Source organism: Strongylocentrotus purpuratus, unplaced genomic scaffold (genome assembly GCF_000002235.5).
Source record: "Strongylocentrotus purpuratus isolate Spur 01 unplaced genomic scaffold, Spur_5.0 spur5_scaffold_2, whole genome shotgun sequence".
NCBI classification, from domain to species: Eukaryota; Metazoa; Echinodermata; class Echinoidea; order Camarodonta; family Strongylocentrotidae; genus Strongylocentrotus; species Strongylocentrotus purpuratus.
This window is the reverse complement of record NW_022145605.1, coordinates 20,535,824-20,554,534: the sequence shown is the minus strand read 5'-3', so window position 1 is coordinate 20,554,534 and position 18,711 is coordinate 20,535,824. Positions and strand designations below refer to the sequence as shown.

Genomic DNA, 18,711 nt, shown 5'->3' with positions numbered 1-18,711 from the left:
CCATGCTTTTAATATACCGTAATTCCATACACACAACGGGTCAAAACGTGTCTGATTAAATTAGCTTAGTTTGTAGACATGTCTCTGAATGTTGTATATCGCATACAATAGTCATGATGCAAATTGTATTAATTAATTTTTGCTAGCCTTGTCCAACCGAACAATATGTCTGATATTCGAATTCTGACTATTGAAATAAAATTATTTGCAACAGGTGAATAAGATATATTGCAACCATGGCACTTAACAAAGATTTGCGCATTAAATTTGATTATATTACGAATTTTTCTTTTGGCTAACTGTTTGGTATTTGGAAAATATTTAAGATCATGTTGTTTGACGTTACACATAACATATTGCATTAACGCCCGCGTGGTTCGATAGGGAAAATGTAGGCAAAACGGTTTGCCAGAGGAAGGATCGAACCCGGGGCCTCTCGCATGAGAGTCAAGAGCCTTTATCAATTTATATCACAGTGCTTTCACTATGTACATGTATATGGCTTCTGGTACTTGAAATAATAACAAGGAGTAATATTTCTGGTTTCTCTTATTCCCACGTATAGAAGAAGACCACATTTGCAGCAAAACGTTAAACAGATTTATCTTGAAATGTCCCGTTACAGCTCGAATAGATATATATAAACATATATATATATATATATATATATATATATATATATTACATATCCCTCTTTTGACGCCGTATGGTGTTGAATCTGATGTGTGCAGTGCTTTTAAAAATTTCATTTATCTATACGATTTACAGTGAGATTAAGTCAATTTTTCTTGTACTATTTGGGCTTTACAATTTTCCCACAATAAACGATAGTTATTTGGTCTAATTTGTTCTCATGTACCATTTGCTCTCTTTTCCTTCGCCCTGTATTACGTGTATATAGATGTCGTCCACTTCTCCTTCCTGGTGATTCATCCTATGAGAGAGAGAGAGAGAGAGAGAGAGAAGGGGAGAGAGAGAGAGAGAGAGTGAGAGAGAGGGAGAGAGAGAGAGAGAAGAGGGGAGGAGAGAGAGGGATAGAGAACGTTAAGAAGAGAGAGATAGAGAGAGAGAGAAGGGGGAGGGAGAAAGAGAAGGGAAGGGAGAGAAAGTGAAAGAAAGAAATGAGAGAGACAGTAACAGGGGGAGGGGGAGGGAAAGAAGGAGGGGTAAAAGCTACTCTGAAAAGTATTTCTAGCTAACATTTAACCTTAATTTGTTTGGAGCTAGACGGGCCTTCTGGCTCCAAACATACGTCTATTTTTCCGAACATATTCTCATGCGACAATTGCTCCGGATATTTATCTCGTCAAAAATAACCGGTTAGGGTTAGGGTGAGGTAATTGTAGTGAACATCCCTAATCGCAGAGCAATTGTTGCTGTTTAGCAAACTATCAACCCTGTTTGAAACCCAACATAAACATTATAAACCGAAAGAGGGTTCTCAGACAAAATTATCCCACAGCGACATTTGCCCCGGTTTCTTCCGTCAAAGATGACCAGTTAGGGTAGGGTATTTGGTCCAGGGTTAAAGTTAAGAATTCCGTTTAATAGTGAGCAATACCCCCCCCCCCCCACTCAGAGGTCGGAATGACCGCATGCGTGTTGCCATACGCGCCTGTATGGGACACCATTTTAGAACCAAGTATGTTATAGTTGAGACTACCGGTAATTATAAATCCACAGCTTGCTTTAGAACAGAACAAAATAAACTAACCAAATTCACTTTAATTACTATATACCAAGTGTTGGAGAACATATCATTTAGGACTCATAGCCGAGAAGTGTTATTGTTGTAGAAAAGGAGGAAAAAAGGAGGAGAAAATACAGTAGCATAAATGTTATCTGGTGTAGTTTATACTGCATTACGCAAAAATTGACACAGTTCACAGATAAGTTGACTGTGTATTGTTGTGTAAATTTAGATATTCCATTGGGTATAAACTAGTTCATTTTAGACAAATTTATCTTTTTATTTGTAAAAAAACGTCACTTTACAAGGTTTGATGGAGCACATTAAAGTATACACTGGAGTATAGTCTGAAAAATAATGGACAAAAAACAACAAATTATTTCAATCTGGACAGCTGAAATCCAGATTTACACCAAAATTGTTTAATTTTCAGGTTCTGGGTTTCTCTTTTACTTTTCTTCAAGGCTATGTGAAAGATACCAGTAGCCAGAATCAAATTATTGTTACCCTTTTAATGATGGTTCTGCTTAATCTTAAATAAGTTCATGAATTATAAAATCATCAATTAATAAATTACACATGAGTTGTTAATGCATTACAGAAGCCACAAATAATAAAACAGCCACTCATTCATTTGTTTTGGTAATTTTATTTTTATTTGTAAGGCAAGACATTCAGTATTTAAAAAAATGCTTAGTACAAATAACATGATAATTTCAGAAATACAAACACAAAAAGAAAATTACAAGATATATGACACTTATTAATACAGTAACATTGATGGGATATGATAAATGCTACATTTATTAACTGAGCACTAAATGGTATAAGCGTTATACCAAACAACAGAGAACTAAATGGTATAAGCGTTATACCAACCTACAGGGCACTAAATGGTATAAGCGTTATACCAATCTACAGAGCACTAAATGGTATAAGCGTTATACCAATCTACAGGGCACTAAATGGTATAAGCGTTATACCAATCTACAGAGCACTAAATGGTATAAGCGTTATACCAATCTACAGAGCACTAGATGGTATAAGCGTTATACCAATCTACAGAGCACTAAATGGTAAAAGCGTTATACCAACCTATAGGGCACTAAATGGTATAAGCGTTATACCAACCTACAGGGCGAAAATTTAGCAACGACTCAAAATACTTTAAATCTTTTTTGATAAAAATTGACATTTTTTTAAAATTCTAAATTTTATTTTTTTCCAAAAAATAGGATTTAAAAAAAAAAAAAAAAAAAAAAAAAAAATTGATGCATGATATCAAACAAATATATCCCTCAGCAAATAGCACTATTGGAGTCACCTCTTGTGCATAGTCTTAACCAGAACCTCTCAAGACAGTGTATATTTGTATACTACAGAGCACTAAATGGTATAAGCGTTATACCAATCTACAGAGCACTAAATGGTATAAGCGTTATACCAATCTAGAGAGCACTAAATGGTATAAGCGTTATACCAATCTACAGGGCACTAAATGGTATAAGCGTTATACCAATCTACAGAGCACTAAATGGTATAAGCGTTATACCAACCTACAGGGCACTAAATGGTATAAGCGTTATACCAACCTACAGAGGCGTACGCAGGATTTTTTTCAAAGGGTGGTTTTAAAATCTGAAAATCGCGCCAAAAATTTCGCAACAACTCAAAATATTAAAAATCTTTTTTGATAAAATTAGACATTTTTTTTTAATTCTAAATTTTAATTTTTTCCAAAAAATTAAAAAAAAAAAAAAATTTAATTAATTTTTAATGCATGATATAAAACAAATATACCCCTCAGCAAATAGTACTATTGGAGTCACCTCTTGTGATAGTTTTAACCAGAACCTCTCTAGACAGTGTATATTTGTATACTACAGAGCACTAAATGGTATAAGCGTTATACCTATCTACAGACACTAAATGGTATAAGCGTTATACCAATCTACAGACACTAAATGGTATAAGCGTTATACCTATCTACAGACACTAAATGGTATAAGCGTTATACCAATCTAAAGAGCACTAAATGGTATAAGCGTTATACCAATCTACAGGGCACTAAATGGTATAAGCGTTATACCAATCTACAGACACTAAATGGTATAAGCGTTATACCAATCTACAGACACTAAATGGTATAAGCGTTATACCAATCTAAAGAGCACTAGGTAATTGGTATAAGCGTTATACCAATCTACAGAGCACTAAATGGTATAAGTGTTATACCAACCTACAGAGGCGTACGCAGGATTTTATCCAAAGGGGGGGGGGGGTTTAAATTCTGAAAATCGCGCCAAAAATTTTGCAACGACTCAAAATATTTTTTTTTAAATTTGATAAAAATTGACATTTTTTTTAAATTCTAAATTTAATTTTTTTTCACAAAAATGCGATTAAAAAAAAAAAAATTAAATAGATTTTTAATGCATGATATAAAACAAATATACCCCTCAGCAAATAGTACTATTGGAGTCACCTCTTGCGCATAGGTTTAACCAGAACTTCCAAAGGCAGCGTATTATTTGTATACTACAGAGCACTAAATGGTATAAGCGTTATACCAATCCAAGGAGCACTAAATGGTATAAGCGTTATACCAATCTACAGAGCACTAAATGGTATAAGCATTATACCAACCAACAGGGCACTAAATGGTATAAGCTTTATACCAACTTACAGGGGCGTACGCAGGACTTTTTCCAAGGTGGGGTTTTAAAATCTGAAAATCGCGCCGAAAATTTCGCAACGACTCAGCCAGCCTGTGAATAAGCAGGGGTGGGGGATGGGGGGGGGGGGGGGAGGGGGTTAAGACTACATCCCATATGCAAACAATTTTGAGATAAATTTATACTCATACGGGAAAAAAATGTTTTACATTTACAGTTGACATGGAATTAGTCTGTCTCTCCTCCTCTGATATCCTCTGATATTTTCTAGATAAGAACTTGAGCCGAATAAAATATTTCAGTGCAGTTTCAGGGCGAACAATTTATCACATATACATGTTACTTAAAACTTAATGTTCGAAAGTTCATTTGTTATCTTAGTGATGATTTAAAAACAAATCTTTTTAAAAATTGAGTTGTATGCTTAAAAGAGAAAAATTGAAATTCCTTTATTTCTATTACCAAAATTTGTCTTCAATCACTAGCGTCATGAAAATCCTTGCAGAATTGTGTGTTCATCGAAAACCATATGTCAGTACGCACTCTATGTGGAATATTGCCATCAAATTGGGGGGGGGGGGGTCCCAACACTATAGAAGGGCTTTAACTAGGCCTGAATACCTACTTCAAATAATCCATATATTTCTCCTTCAATCGAATCACTAACTGAGGTGGCAGTTTGTCTCTTGCTGTCAGAGTGAAAGGAAGGAGAATTACACTATCCCTTGGAATGGTCTCAACCCAAACCTGCTTCCAGTCCCGCTGTCCTGTGATAGCAACCATCATCTTCTTCCATTTTGTTGTCAATGTCCCTGTAAACCATTCTAGTACAAGGACATCCTCCCTGACCTTGTCCACATCTTGTCCTTGTCCTATCTGTGGTCATTGTGTGCTATACGCCTCGCGGTAGGTGGCCACCATATCTCCCTCCAGTATTTCTGTCCTCTTGAGCCTTCCTCGCATTGGGTCCAAGATGAACCTGAGCAAACAGACAAGCATAAACCAGGTGATTGAACAAATGAAATGTATAAAAGCTGCACTATATGAATTTATTATTATTATTATTATTATTATTATTATTATTATTAATGTGTAATATGTGCGCATGTATTAACTATCCATACATGTATCTTTGAATAATTGGAAGTTAATTACAAGTTGTAGAAAAAATTAACTGCATACAGTTGAGATATATGGCTTCCCATATGACACAATTGCCTCAGACTTATTAACTTTAAAGGGACCTGGTAAATTGTTTAGATAAATAAAAATACTGCTAAGATAGGACTTCAATGCTAGCTGTACAATTAAAGACAATCTGAAAGTTCGAGTGAAAACAGAACATTACCAACAATTAAAATGGGGAAAAACTGATCTGATTCATTTATAAATTCTCCCAACTACATTATATTAATTAAATTGAATTCAAGGTTAATTTAAATTGTTACAAAGCAAGGTATACATGTATAGACTCTTTATACCATTTTAAACATTTGAGTCATTAATGATTTTGAAAGCAATGTTTTATGTCATACTTACAAGGAAAAACAGTTGGGAGAATTCAAAAATTGGCAGGGAGATTTTACACATACCACTTTCAAAGAAAAGCTTATAGTTGTGGTTTGTGGGGTTTTTTCAGGAAATTTGCATTTTAGAGGGTTTGTACAGTAGTAGGAATATAATAAGTAACATTTCATATTAAAATTAAGCATTTTTTGTCATCAAACTTCAATAATGCTACCAGTTCCCTTTAAACAGTAATCGCATTTAAAGATACCCAATTTGATAGAAATATATCTTTCAGTTCTGGTTGTATTAGCATCTAATTGTTTCATGAACTTTGACCAATGATCTTTCTACCCCAAAACTTGATCATATCATCCTGACATAGCCATACATGCCAAATTTGTGTATGCTCTCCTAATCTGGTCTGAAGTTATTGCGTTAACAATGACATAAAGCCTTCAACAGTGCCAAATATAGAGGTTTTTGTTTTCATACTGTATTTACATTAGGGAACTGTAATTTATGGAACTAAGATAAGTATGGTTCCTAATGTGTTCCTTCTTACATTTTCAGGGGTTCAGGGGGCGACAAATCAAAATTTGAGGTTGCAAAAGTGAAATGTGTTTTAGGTTGCATCAGAAAGAATGTAATAATGAAGTTGAGCACTTCTATAGTATAATGGTAGTCTATGATTGATGTGATAATATCCTTGCTTAGATCTGCATGATAGAAAATACCTGTCTGTATGGTTTTTCCTCTGTGATGTCAGCATACACTTGCTGCTGTGAGCATTCACTGTTTGAGTGCCTGCTAGCATTAAGTCGCAAATGGGCCACCTCACTGTTGCATCGTCTTCTGTAGATGAATAAAGAAGTGCACAGAACTCATCTTGTATTCAAGGAACTTAATAACATAGTTTTCTGTTCACTATATAGTGCGTGTACAAATATCAGATATAAATCCATAAAAATTAAGCAAATAAATTGAGTATTATACAAAATACACAACAACTAGAGATTTCGCAATCTGTGTTGCCGCCCAATGGAAATGCATCCGCTGGCAGAGGCAGCGATTTTGGTGTCTTCCTTATGTTCAAAGGAGGGACAAAGACTGCGCAAAGCCTCCGCCATAGAGTGATTTTACAAACCAAACCAGAAGAATTTTTTTAATTCAAGTTTGTTTGCAATCCATTAACAGGTTCTCAGAATATCGTGATTACAAGCTATTTTTCATATACATGGCTCTGCAAGACAAATACATGTCCTGAGTTTGATAGTAATCCATCTGTCAGTTCTTATGATAATGCGTTCACATGCTAATTATAGGCATACATAATTAGCCCCACAACATGACCCAGGTTTGGCGGGAATCTCTCAATCAGTTTTTGTAGCAGAGGCATTAAAATATTGATTCTTTTGTGAAATCTTTTAGGTCCAGCTAATAAGTAGTATAATTATTCAATTTTGGTTTTGTGTGTGAGATTCACACACACACACAGGTTGGTAAAAAAAAATCTTAAAGAACGGGAAAAGAAAAACACCCTTTTTTCAAGTACCCTATTGCTTTAAAAACAAAGAGAAGGCAGCTAGCTTTTGGTTTCCTTTCAATTTAATGACATTGTCAAAGTATTGCCATTATTGCCAAGATTTTTTTCAATAGGTAACATGAAATAGGAAATTGCAATTAGCCTAGGTTTATAGAATATAGAGATTATTTAAAGGGATTTATTCACCTTTTTGAAGATAATGAGCTCCATTAAGAGAGAGAGAAAGGCAAAGACGTGTCGATTCTTGTTCTCCCTTGCTGTCTTGTCTAATCGGAGATACAAAGTTGGTGGAAGGGAGTCGGTGCAGTGGATGAGAATGTTGAGGATGATGTTGATGGTGAGGTTGCTGTCATGAAGGTATTCTTTGATGTCGATATGAGTGTGTTGACCACTTCCATCTACAATTGCACCAGTGATGTGTGTGTTGAGTTGGTCCGTGTGGCTTAGGGCTTTGGGTGCTGGGTGTAGTTGCGGTATTGCTGTGCAGTGTTGATCCATATCCCATCGATGATGATGCTCATATATTTGTCTGGGCTTGCCTTCGCTTTTTGAATGTGCTTGTAGTATTTCTGTCTCTCACTGCTGCTGAAACAATAAATTAGGGAAAAGAAAAGCACTATTGAGGATATATTCAGTACATATTGTTGAGGATTCACAGTACAGTCAAACTTGTCAAACAACCTTCCTGAGGAAGCTGGCAAAAGTGGCCTTTGTGGACAGGTGGTCATCATAAAGAGGTTCAGTAACATGCGAACCGCTCTGAAATTCCTAGATTTTATTTCTTAGTACACAACAAAGCATGAATAGAGGCCTACGTGCTTCTGGGGGCTTAACCCTCTGGACCCCATGCCAATTAGTGTCCTGCCAGTGTCACAAATAAGGTATCAAATAAGCTCATCTTACTGTTATTAAATGCCTAAAACCCATGAGCTCCCCCTTGGCCCCACCTAGGGCCCTAAGGCGAGCCCCTGGATGCTCATCTGGTGGTCATATTTAAAGCCTAAAACCCCTGAGTTTCTGAGGGCATCGCCCCCTGGACCCCACGTTATTTAGTGTCCTAACAGTGTCACAAATAAGGTATCAAAATATGCTCTTCTGAATTAAATCCCTAAAATCCCTGAGTGCCCGGGGGCTCTGCTCCCTTGTCCCCACCAGGGGCCCCAATGCGGGCCCGTAAATACTTATCTGACCATTATAAAATGCCCCAAGATCCCTGAGTTTGATGGGGCCCTATTTGGTGGTAATTTAAAGCCTAAAACCCTCTCAGTTTCTGGGGGCTCTGCCCCCTGGACCCTAGGCCAATTAGTGACCTGCCAGAGTCATGAATAAGGTATCAAAATATGCTCATCGACCATAATTAAATGCCCATACCCCTGAGATCCTGCCCCTTGACAATTTTTGGGCTTTGCCGTAGGCCCCACGCCAATTTCCGCTAAGCTCTACCTTTGAATACTTTAGCCTTCCCCAACCCACATTTTTCTGCTTAGGTTGATCCTTCACGTCTGCAGGTGCGAAGAAAATACTGATCGAGACAACAAGAACAAGAGATGGAACTGAAATCAATCTACATGATCATTTGTATGGTAGCAAAATTGTGTGTTGAAAAAAAAGGAAACAAAATTTGCATGAAGGAATGAAACGGAATAGAAATACCGCAACATCTTGTGTTTTTACATCAAAGACTTAATTCCATGATGCTAAATTGTAGGTCAACAATTAAAAATATCAAAAAAGTACTTTCGTAGGATGGCATCCTACTATCGATTTGTAATCACTACCTGTAATAATAAAACTCACCTATGAACCGTTTTTGCTAGTAGTAGAATCTTGATCTCACAATTCCAATCACCTGGTACCAGGCTGTAGCACACACCGGCTCTAGACTAATGCTGAATGAGAACTGAAAGCTCGCATCTTCAGCTTGAGAAGAATGAGTCCTGAAGTACTTCAGAAGCTATATCCGCTGATCATACAAAGATTTCTCCTTGAAGGCTGAGCGGGCTGCAGCTGCATCTGCTCGTGTCACTATCACCAGGCAATCGAAAGAGCAGCATCTTCCACCGAAAACAGACAATAAAGTCTCACCACCAGTTTTGACTAAATAAAAGGTGCACAGAATAATTTTGGCTGATATAATAATAATAATATCTCCTTTCACATTAATATGTTACAATTTAAGTGAAATTTGGCCATCAAATTTTTGGCATATTTGGGGCTCCCAACACTTCAGAGGGGCTTTACCTTTATATATTCTACTGGTAATCAAAGATATCTAAATTTCATATTCTTCAATCAGACTCTTTCATTTCTCCTTTTCAAAATTAACAGAACATGTTTTCATATAAATTTCTATAACACTACTGCTATTTTAAAATCACCAAATTTACTTTCTGCAAAAAAATTCCAGCTTGGCCTCGATGTCATTTAGTGTATGTTAATGCAACACAATCAAAATGGGGAGGGGGGTACATTGTGCATTCACTCTCCTTTTTAGAGCCATTCATGGAATAACACATACCTGAGTTACTGGCAGAAAAAGGCTGGGCATCCTCATCAGCATCACTTTCAAGCTCTAGCTGTGACAGTATTTCCAGGGGTCTGTAGACCTGTTAAGTTCAATTCAAATTATCAAATACAGTAAGCTACATTTATATCTGGTCTTATAGCATTTTCCTTATTAACTAGCAATCTGGATTCTACTTGTACCCATGCCATGGTAGAGTATCCCTTTTGCAGGTTATAACTGCTGTAGAATTTTGCAGGAATTATTCACGAGTATTTGATTGTCACATACGTACATGAATGTCCTGTCTGTGAAATGCAGAAGTTAGCAGTGACCTAGAATTAAAATGAAGCAATGAAATCTCTTTACTTTGTAGACTTAACATTTAGACACTTTGGAGTGACTGACTGACTTCAATTTTCTATGTTAAAAGCTTACATAAAATGATCTGTGAAGGGTATCATTTGTACACAACACAACAGTGACCCACTTCATGTAAAGAACAAAATTAAAATGATTTTTTCTTTGCTCAGCACAAAATGTAAGACTATGCAAGTATGCAGTACTAGGGTCTGAAACATCAGAATGATTTATTGGAGTAGAAAACTGCTAACAATTACATAATTAAACATACCGGTAAAGGTTATTTCCAGTGCTAATCTCTTAAGAGGAGCTTTTAGAGTCTAGACCGGCTCATACAGAAGGCTTGCATTCTTTGACCAGTGACTATCAAGTCTATTCTTAAATGAGTTGACCGACCCAGCTGCCACGTTTTCTGGGAGACCGATCCACAGCTCCTTGCTAAAAAAGTATTTTCTTATCGACTATTGATCTAGCCTTGCATATTTCTTTTCCAGTTTTCTAGAGTGACCTCGTTTTGCTCGGTTTCTCTTGTTTTTCTGCATCTAGACTCAAGGCCTATTAAACGTAAAAATTATTTTTGGAGTAGACTCAGTGTCTTAGACTTAGTCTTTAACTTAGTTCTATCTATACGAGTGTAGGCCTATATTAGTATAGATACATCACAGAGCACCCTCTCAAAACCATGCATGATGCAGTCCTGGGGCAGTATTCTGAACATTGTTGTAAGTTTTGTGTTATCTTTTGTTGTATCTTCAAGAGATAACACAGCGCTAATATAGTTGTAAGTTGGTATTCTGAACATTGTTTTATCCCTATGTTATCTCTTGAAGGACCGCCTCTATCTTATCTTTGACCATTGATGACACGCCCATTTTTATGGACCCTACCAATCAAAATCTATTTTAAATAAGCATGATAAGTACGGCAACCAATAGGAATACTTTATGCCATATCTGAAGATGCGCCTAGCGCATACTAATCTTGGGCGTAATTAGTTATGTGAGCACTTATTACGCGCGTCATCATTATGCGCTGTTGAATGTGGATCATGAAGACAAATCACGCTTTTACTATATTGGTTAAGATGAGAGCATTAAAGTCGTCATATCCTAGCATGTAATATCTTAGAAAGTTCTCATCTGTGATGTTTACGGTCAACACACAATCTTCTTCTAACTCGTCTATTGGCACGAAAGATACAACAACCCCCTACCTGTTGTAAATATTGTTGTAAATAACATGCAAGATAAGATGATTAAGATAAAAGATACAACAACTTTCAGAATACCAATTATCTCGACATATTATCTCCCGTGCGCATATGCAAATGAGGATTTAAATGCCACTTTATTAATAACATGCACATTACAAGCGCACCAAAGTATGAGCGCAGGCGTGGCCAATAAGATGAGAGAAAAGATACAACAAAAGATAACACAAAAGTTACAACAATGTTCAGAATACCAACTTTATCTTATCTTAAGGCCATGTAAAATTGATTACATGTTGATCGTCCAGATTTTTTGAAAAAGAGGAGGAGGGTGTACCATGTTATTTGATATTTGATATTTCAAAATGGCCGCTCAAAATGGCCGCTCGGTACATTTTCCCCGACAGTCGAGGCTATTTTTTTTCAAGATGGCCGCCGACAATTTTTTTTTTTTTAATCAGAAATAGAGCCATTTTAGCAGTGTTTTTCATGTTTTTTTTTCTTTCAAAAAAAAAAAAAATTCAAAAAAAATTCAAAAAAAATTCAAAAAAAAAAAAAAAATAACAAATAACATTAACAAATAACAAAAAATAGGAGGCGGCCCCTAAAAAGGAAGCGGGCGGGGACGATCAACATGAAATCAATTTTACATGGCCTAAAAGATACAACAATATTAGAAATAATACCGCCCCTGGGCCACTTTTCATTTATAATTAAGCCTGCCCTTACTGTAGTGTTAGTGTTAGGCCTTAGCCTAGTCTAGATATTAGTTACCAGATCTAGATCTAGATAGAGTCTAGTAGTATAGACCTAGGGAATTATACTCTAGCATACTATATGCCTGTAGAGGTCTACTTAACATGCTCTAGGCTAGTAGTAGTCCTACTCCTAACTAATCTTAGTTAGGAGGCTAGGCATAGAGTTCTTAGAAAATACAGATTTTCTACGTACCTGGCCTACATCTGCACCACTCTCTGTAGACTGTACTTGACTAAATTGGTTGGAACTGAGTTGCCTGCATCTATAGTACTAGCTGATTATGATAAGCTGAGTGCAGTGGAAGCCTGTAGATTTCAGCTCTAGATTGCTAGAAGAAGGCCTTGAATAAGTTAGAGTTGCAGTAGTAGCTAATACCAATCGATGAATCTCACAAAAGAACTAGAGCCAGAAACAATGGAAAAGGGTCAGCTGCTTTTGTTTTCAAAACATGAGCCTCTTCAGCGCGTGATGCTTGAGTGATTACGAACGAACCAACTTCAAGATTACTACAGTACACACACGAACACGTACGTACATACACACATACATTAGGTGGCGCGATCGTTGGCTATTCATTCCATGTTTGCATTGTTCTCACCAGCTAGCCAGGGCGGATCGTGAGAAAGTATAGTTGTTAACTGTTGTTGTTGTTTTAAAGAATGTGTGAGTGTCCGAAAAAGGATTAGTGGTATTAAATTAGCCTATGAATGATTAAATAAAACACTTTCGGTACAGTGCTACCAATTGAATTTAAACTAATTAAATGATAATTGATAGGTAAAACATCAATATTAATTTAATATAGGACGATCGATCTACTGCAAAGACTATTAAATATCTCGATCTATATAATATAAATATATTATGCATGCATGGGCGGCAGGGCAGGGGGTACAGCTTTGACAAAATATCAACAACATCAAAATATTAAAAATTGTCGTGGTGCATATAACAATAAATCTCAGTTTTCCTCCATCAAAGTTTGTTCATTTATTTTTCTTTTCCTTTTGTCTAATTCTTATAATTCTTCTCTCTCTAATTCATCGTTCTTAAATTTGTCTTCTTTAATTTACAGACACAGTTCTCCTGTCTCCATTCGCATGTACAGTATCTTAATTAGCTAATACATCTTCTTCTTCTTCTTCTGCTGCTGCTTCTTCCTTTTGGCAGTGATACATAATTTGGGAAATACTTCTATACATTGTTAGCCATATAGCTGGACGGCGGCGTGGTTCTTTCTCAATTAATTAAGATCTACTTTTTTTTTTTTTGGTTAAAATATTAACTGTGGTCGACTCGTACTCGTTCACATCCAGAGCTGTTTACTGTAAGAAATTCACAATAAATTAAAGCACGGAGTAGCTATATTAGTAGATCCCTAATTATGGTAGCATAATCTGTCATTGTTTTTATAACTAAATGGGTTCGGGACTTGAGAGAGCTCGGGCACAAAACAAAATTTGGACACTTGCTGACTGGAACCAATTTAATGGTCCATTCCGAAATTAAATGGGGGACGGAGTCTATTTTTCCTTCACTGCTGATGGGGTTCTCTAATTCTAAAATTCCATATTATACGCTATGCATGTGATCATGATTACAATAGGATATAGGCAGTGGTGGATCCAGGTTGGGGGCATATGGGGGCACGAGCCCCCACCCTGGCAAAAAAAAAAGTATAAAAAAGATGGTACCGGGTAACCACACTTTTACATTTAAAAAATGGGCCCCAACCCTGGCAAAAAAAAAAAAAGAGGAAAATTAAGATGTATACCACAATTTAGAATTCAACCCATTTTTTTTGCTAAAGGGGGGGGGGGGGGGCGGGTGGATGTTGAATAAATAAAATAGTGCTCAATACCCCCCCCCCTCCACAAAATGCATTTAGATTCAGACAGGGGTGGATCCAACTGGCGGCGAGGATGGGGGCCCAATTCGCATGAAAATGTTTAGCGGCGAAAAAGCAGGAGGGGGGGGGGGTGGGGGTAGTGCGCACTACCGGTAAACTGTTTTTGTTTATCAACAGCTAGGTGGGGGACAGTAAGCAATTTTTTAAAAATCAACACCCCCCCCCCTTGAGCGACCCTCTTAATTCTTGTTTTGTGAATAACGACCCTCTTCTACGATTATGAATAGCGGTCCTTACGAATAATGACCCTTTTCTCATTTTATAATTAAAGACACCCTTATGAGTAACAACCCCAATTTCGTATTATTGAATGGCGACCCTCTTCTCATATTATGAATAGCAACACCCTCTTCTTTGGTTATGTTTAGCGGTCCTTTATTATGAACAATTAATAATAAATTCTGACCCTTTTCGCAAATTATGAATAGCGGTCCTTCCAAACAGCGGTCCGGTTCTTATGAATAGTGGCCCTTATGAATAGCGGTCGTTATTGCAAGCAGACCCGTTTTATTTTCCATATTGTCAACAGCACAAATGTCATTGTGCCTCAAAAGAATTAGAAAGGTCCTTTATTTTATTTTGTTACGTGCCCCTCATCACCAATGAATATAAGAGGGGGTCTCAAGGGTGGATCATAAATTTCCAAAGGTGAGGGGAGGGGTCGAGGCATGAAATGAACGTAATTGCGAGCGCAAAGAGCAAAGTTTTTTTGGGGGTGTGGGGTCAGGGGCCTACTTAAGGGCCCAAGAAAATGTTGGACCTTAAGATGCTCTATGGTACATTCTGAGGCATTTCTGAATGCGTAAACTGAACGTTTATATTATTTTTCTTTTTTAGGAAATTTTAGGGGGGCACGTGCCCCCCCCCCCCCCGTGGTTACGCGCCTGGTAATTGTCGACCTTAACTAATGCAAATTATGAAAGAAGGCCTAAAAAAAGGAATACATCTTTTAATGAATGAATATTATTATTCATGTAAACAAAAATGAGGATGAAATAATGATCTGAAAACTTTTACCGGTAGGAATTAAATTACTATAGTGCTAGCTTAAACAGTTTTGATAACCATATGATGACCCAATAATTGATTAACCCCTCATACGTTTTTTTGTAATGTTACATTATCTCTACCCCGCAATAATTAATCTCACATCATACTCTGGGTCTACTTATAATAATGAAATTTATTTTCCTTATTCTTTAAAAGGGGTAATTTTCATATTTAGTGTGTTTCAGTTTTAGTCTAGGTAATTAATTTTGAAAGGGCAGCAATCTCTAATATTGTTAAATTTATCATTGCTTCGTCTCAATTTGGTCAAATCTCTCCATCATGAGATTCTTGAAACTTCTTGACCCTTCCTATACCAGTTTCAAAGGTCAAAGTAAAATTTCATGATGTTAGATGAGATCGTATATTTCATGTGCATTATGGTCTCCATCAAAATATAGCACAAAATTTTACACACGTACACACACGTCAAGTACACATATAATACATACGTACGGTGTGTATAAATGCGGTGCATGCACGCACATGTGAATATTGTTTGACAACAAAACGCTTGAATGAACAGTAGGCTAAGTGGTTGTATGCGCATTAGGGTCTGGTCTATTGTTACTTGTTGTACAGCGCCTTTGTTTATGGGAGGATTAAAGTTCTATTCAGATCAGATCTTTACAAACTTACTGACTTAATCCCTATCATTCAAGTATCATCGTTGTGGACAGAATTGGAATTTAGTCTTCATTTTGTATTACATTAGTTTGGCCGGTAGGGGCGTTTATTATATCACTTCGGACAGCGGCAAATTCAAATTCTTCTGTGAGTACTGAGCTGCATGATGAGCTGAGCTGAGCTGGGAAGATTTACCCAGTGATTCAAGTCATTCCTGTCGAAGTTCAATACTGTAAGTATTAATTTAGACTATGTCAAATCCTGTAGTTAATTTGAGATCATTTAAGGTATAGATCTAGACCTATATATCGTGTAGAGTAGTACTGTATTTTGATGAAAAGGGTTACGAAATTTCAAAATGGCTGCCCGCAGCTCAGGCCGCATGAAGTTATGTATGATGTAATCAAGTGGATATGAATCAGGGCTAACTCGGCCCAGCTGCAAAATCTAACCATAACCCTAACCCTAAACTTGTAAAAAAATGAACATTTTTGCAACTGGGCCGATCTTCTTTGGCCCGAAATAGCCGGACTCCAAGTGATATCATTATAGGGGCGCGGGATTGATTGTAGCCATGCCTAGACTATAGACCCTGTATGAATTGATGTAGGTGGCTATGATGTATTTGTATTCTAGAGCTGAGTTGATAAATTAGGCACATTTTGAAACATAAATGACATGTAAGGTCAAGGATACATGTTATGAGGTTATCAGGCAAGAAAGCCGTATATAAATTACTTTGTAATGCGAAGGATGATTTGGGTATGATTCAACCACAAAAACTGGCAATAGTGGCATGGTTAATTGAGTTGTATAGAATTCGACTCTGCATGACATTAAAGAGAAGGTTGAGTTCTGGGAAGAGGTGAAAAATAATTTGTGAGCGTTATCATTTTTATGCCTCCGCCACCGAAGGTGGTGCCGGAGGCATCATGTTTTCGGGTTGTCCGTCCGTACGTCCGTACGTCCGTCCGTCCGTACGTCCGTCCGTCCGTACGTCCGTCCGTCCGTACGTCCCGTTTGACCGTTATCACAATATCTCAAGAACCATTTAAGATTTAAACTTAAGACTCGGGAATAGTATTTATCACCATAGGAAGACGATCTGATTAGATTTTGGAGTACGTAGGTCAAAGGTCACAGGTCACAGAGGTCAACTTATGAAATTCCTTGTATTGAGTTTGTTAGCGCGATATCTCAAGAACCATTTGAGATTTAAACTTCAAACTTAAGGATAGTATGTATCACCATAGGAAGACGATCTGATTAGATTTTGGAGCACGTATGTCAAAGGTCAAGGGTCACAGAGGTCAACTTATGAAATTCCATACATTGAGATTGTTATCATGATATCTCAAGAACCACTGGAGATTTAAACTTCAAACTTAGTGATAGTGTGTATCACTATAGGAAAACAATCTGATTAGATTTTGGAGCACGTATGTCAAAGGTCAAGGGTCACAGAGGTCAACTTATGAAATTCCATACATTGAGATTGTTATCATGATATCTCAAGAACCACTGGAGATTTAAACTTCAAACTTAGTGATAGTGTGTATCACCATAGGAAGACGATCTGATTAGATTTTGGAGCACGTAGGTCAAAGGTCAAAGGCCACAGCACACATTATGAATGCAAAAACAGCTTGTGATCGCGTTATCTCAAGAACCGATTGATGGATTCATGCATGCCAAAATTAGGTCATGTTTGTTACTTGCAGAGCCAATGAACTGAGTAGATTTTATGGTCATGAGGTCAAAGATCAAAGGGTCATATATGTATATGAGAAATTGCTTGTAATCACAATATTCTGAGAACCTGTCAATGGATTACCATTGAACGTGAATTCAATTTTTTTTTTCTGTTTTGGTTTGTAAAATTGCTCTTTAACGGAGGCATCATTTTCGACTGCGCGCAGTCGAATTCCATCTAGTTAATTATGCAACTATGGAAGAACGTCAGATAAGACATGTTCCCTGAAAAGCATGGCTCTTCAAATGCCTTCATATTCTAAATAGACTACAGTATGTCATGTAACATCGTAAAAATCTGGGGTAGGATTTTTACGCCACGTGTTTGTGTAGTCCCATATGCATCTTTCTGTGTACAGTGTTTTAACTTTACGAAGACTTGGCCAAATTTCTTATCAATTTGATGATTCCAGAACCTTGCAATATATATACACACAAATTTGTATATGCTACTGTAGATAATCAACCTTTTCTGGTCGATTCCACTTTCACAATGCAATCGCATGACGGCCAGAACTCAACTTCAACTTTAACACTAGTGACAGTCAGTAGGAGGTGTAAATCATGTATGTTCAAGAATATTGATGAAGTCAAGATAAAGCAGATGCACTTGAGATTGTTGATTTATAAGCAATTAAGGTATTTATTATTGTTTGTTTTATTTGTTCATTTACAGATTGAACAACACTTCCTGAAACTTCACATCATTAAACGTCATGGTATCCTAACACAGCATTTAGCAGGAGACGGTTGGTGGGTGAGGGTGTTTGTGCTGCATTAACGTCAACAATCATCATGCAGTCAACTATCTTCTTCCGTTCATACTTTGGTTTGCTTTTGTTTAGTGCTCTGTAGATTGGTATAATGCTTATACAGTCAAACCTGCTTTAGTGACCACCTGTCTGGAAAGACCACATTTTTGTTTCCCTTGAAAATGGTTTCTCATTGAAACATGTATTAAAGGAACCTGTCTACAAAGACCACTTTTTGTGTTTACCTCGGGCAGTCGCTATAGACAGGTTAGACTGTATTATTTAGTGCTCTGTAGATTGGTATAATGTTTATACAGTCAAACCTGCTTTAGTGACCACCTGTCTGGAAAGACCAAATTTTTTATTTCCCTT

At 36.9% G+C, this 18,711-nt stretch overlaps 1 long non-coding RNA gene across 2 annotated transcripts; it reads right to left on the bottom strand.

The window, feature by feature from the left end:
• Nucleotides 1-4,297: 4,297 nt before the first annotated feature.
• On the bottom strand, nucleotides 4,298-13,758 carry LOC115926728. 2 transcript variants are annotated; one of them, XR_004065239.1, is made up of 6 exons: nucleotides 12,445-13,758; nucleotides 9,936-10,023; nucleotides 9,215-9,514; nucleotides 7,604-8,002; nucleotides 6,609-6,726; nucleotides 4,298-5,344 (listed from the first exon to the last, which is right to left on the bottom strand). It is a non-coding gene; the product is annotated as an uncharacterized LOC115926728 (long non-coding RNA). The 2 variants fall into 2 exon arrangements; XR_004065238.1 differs by having other exon boundaries at nucleotides 7,604-7,999; nucleotides 12,445-13,756.
• Nucleotides 13,759-18,711: the final 4,953 nt, after the last annotated feature.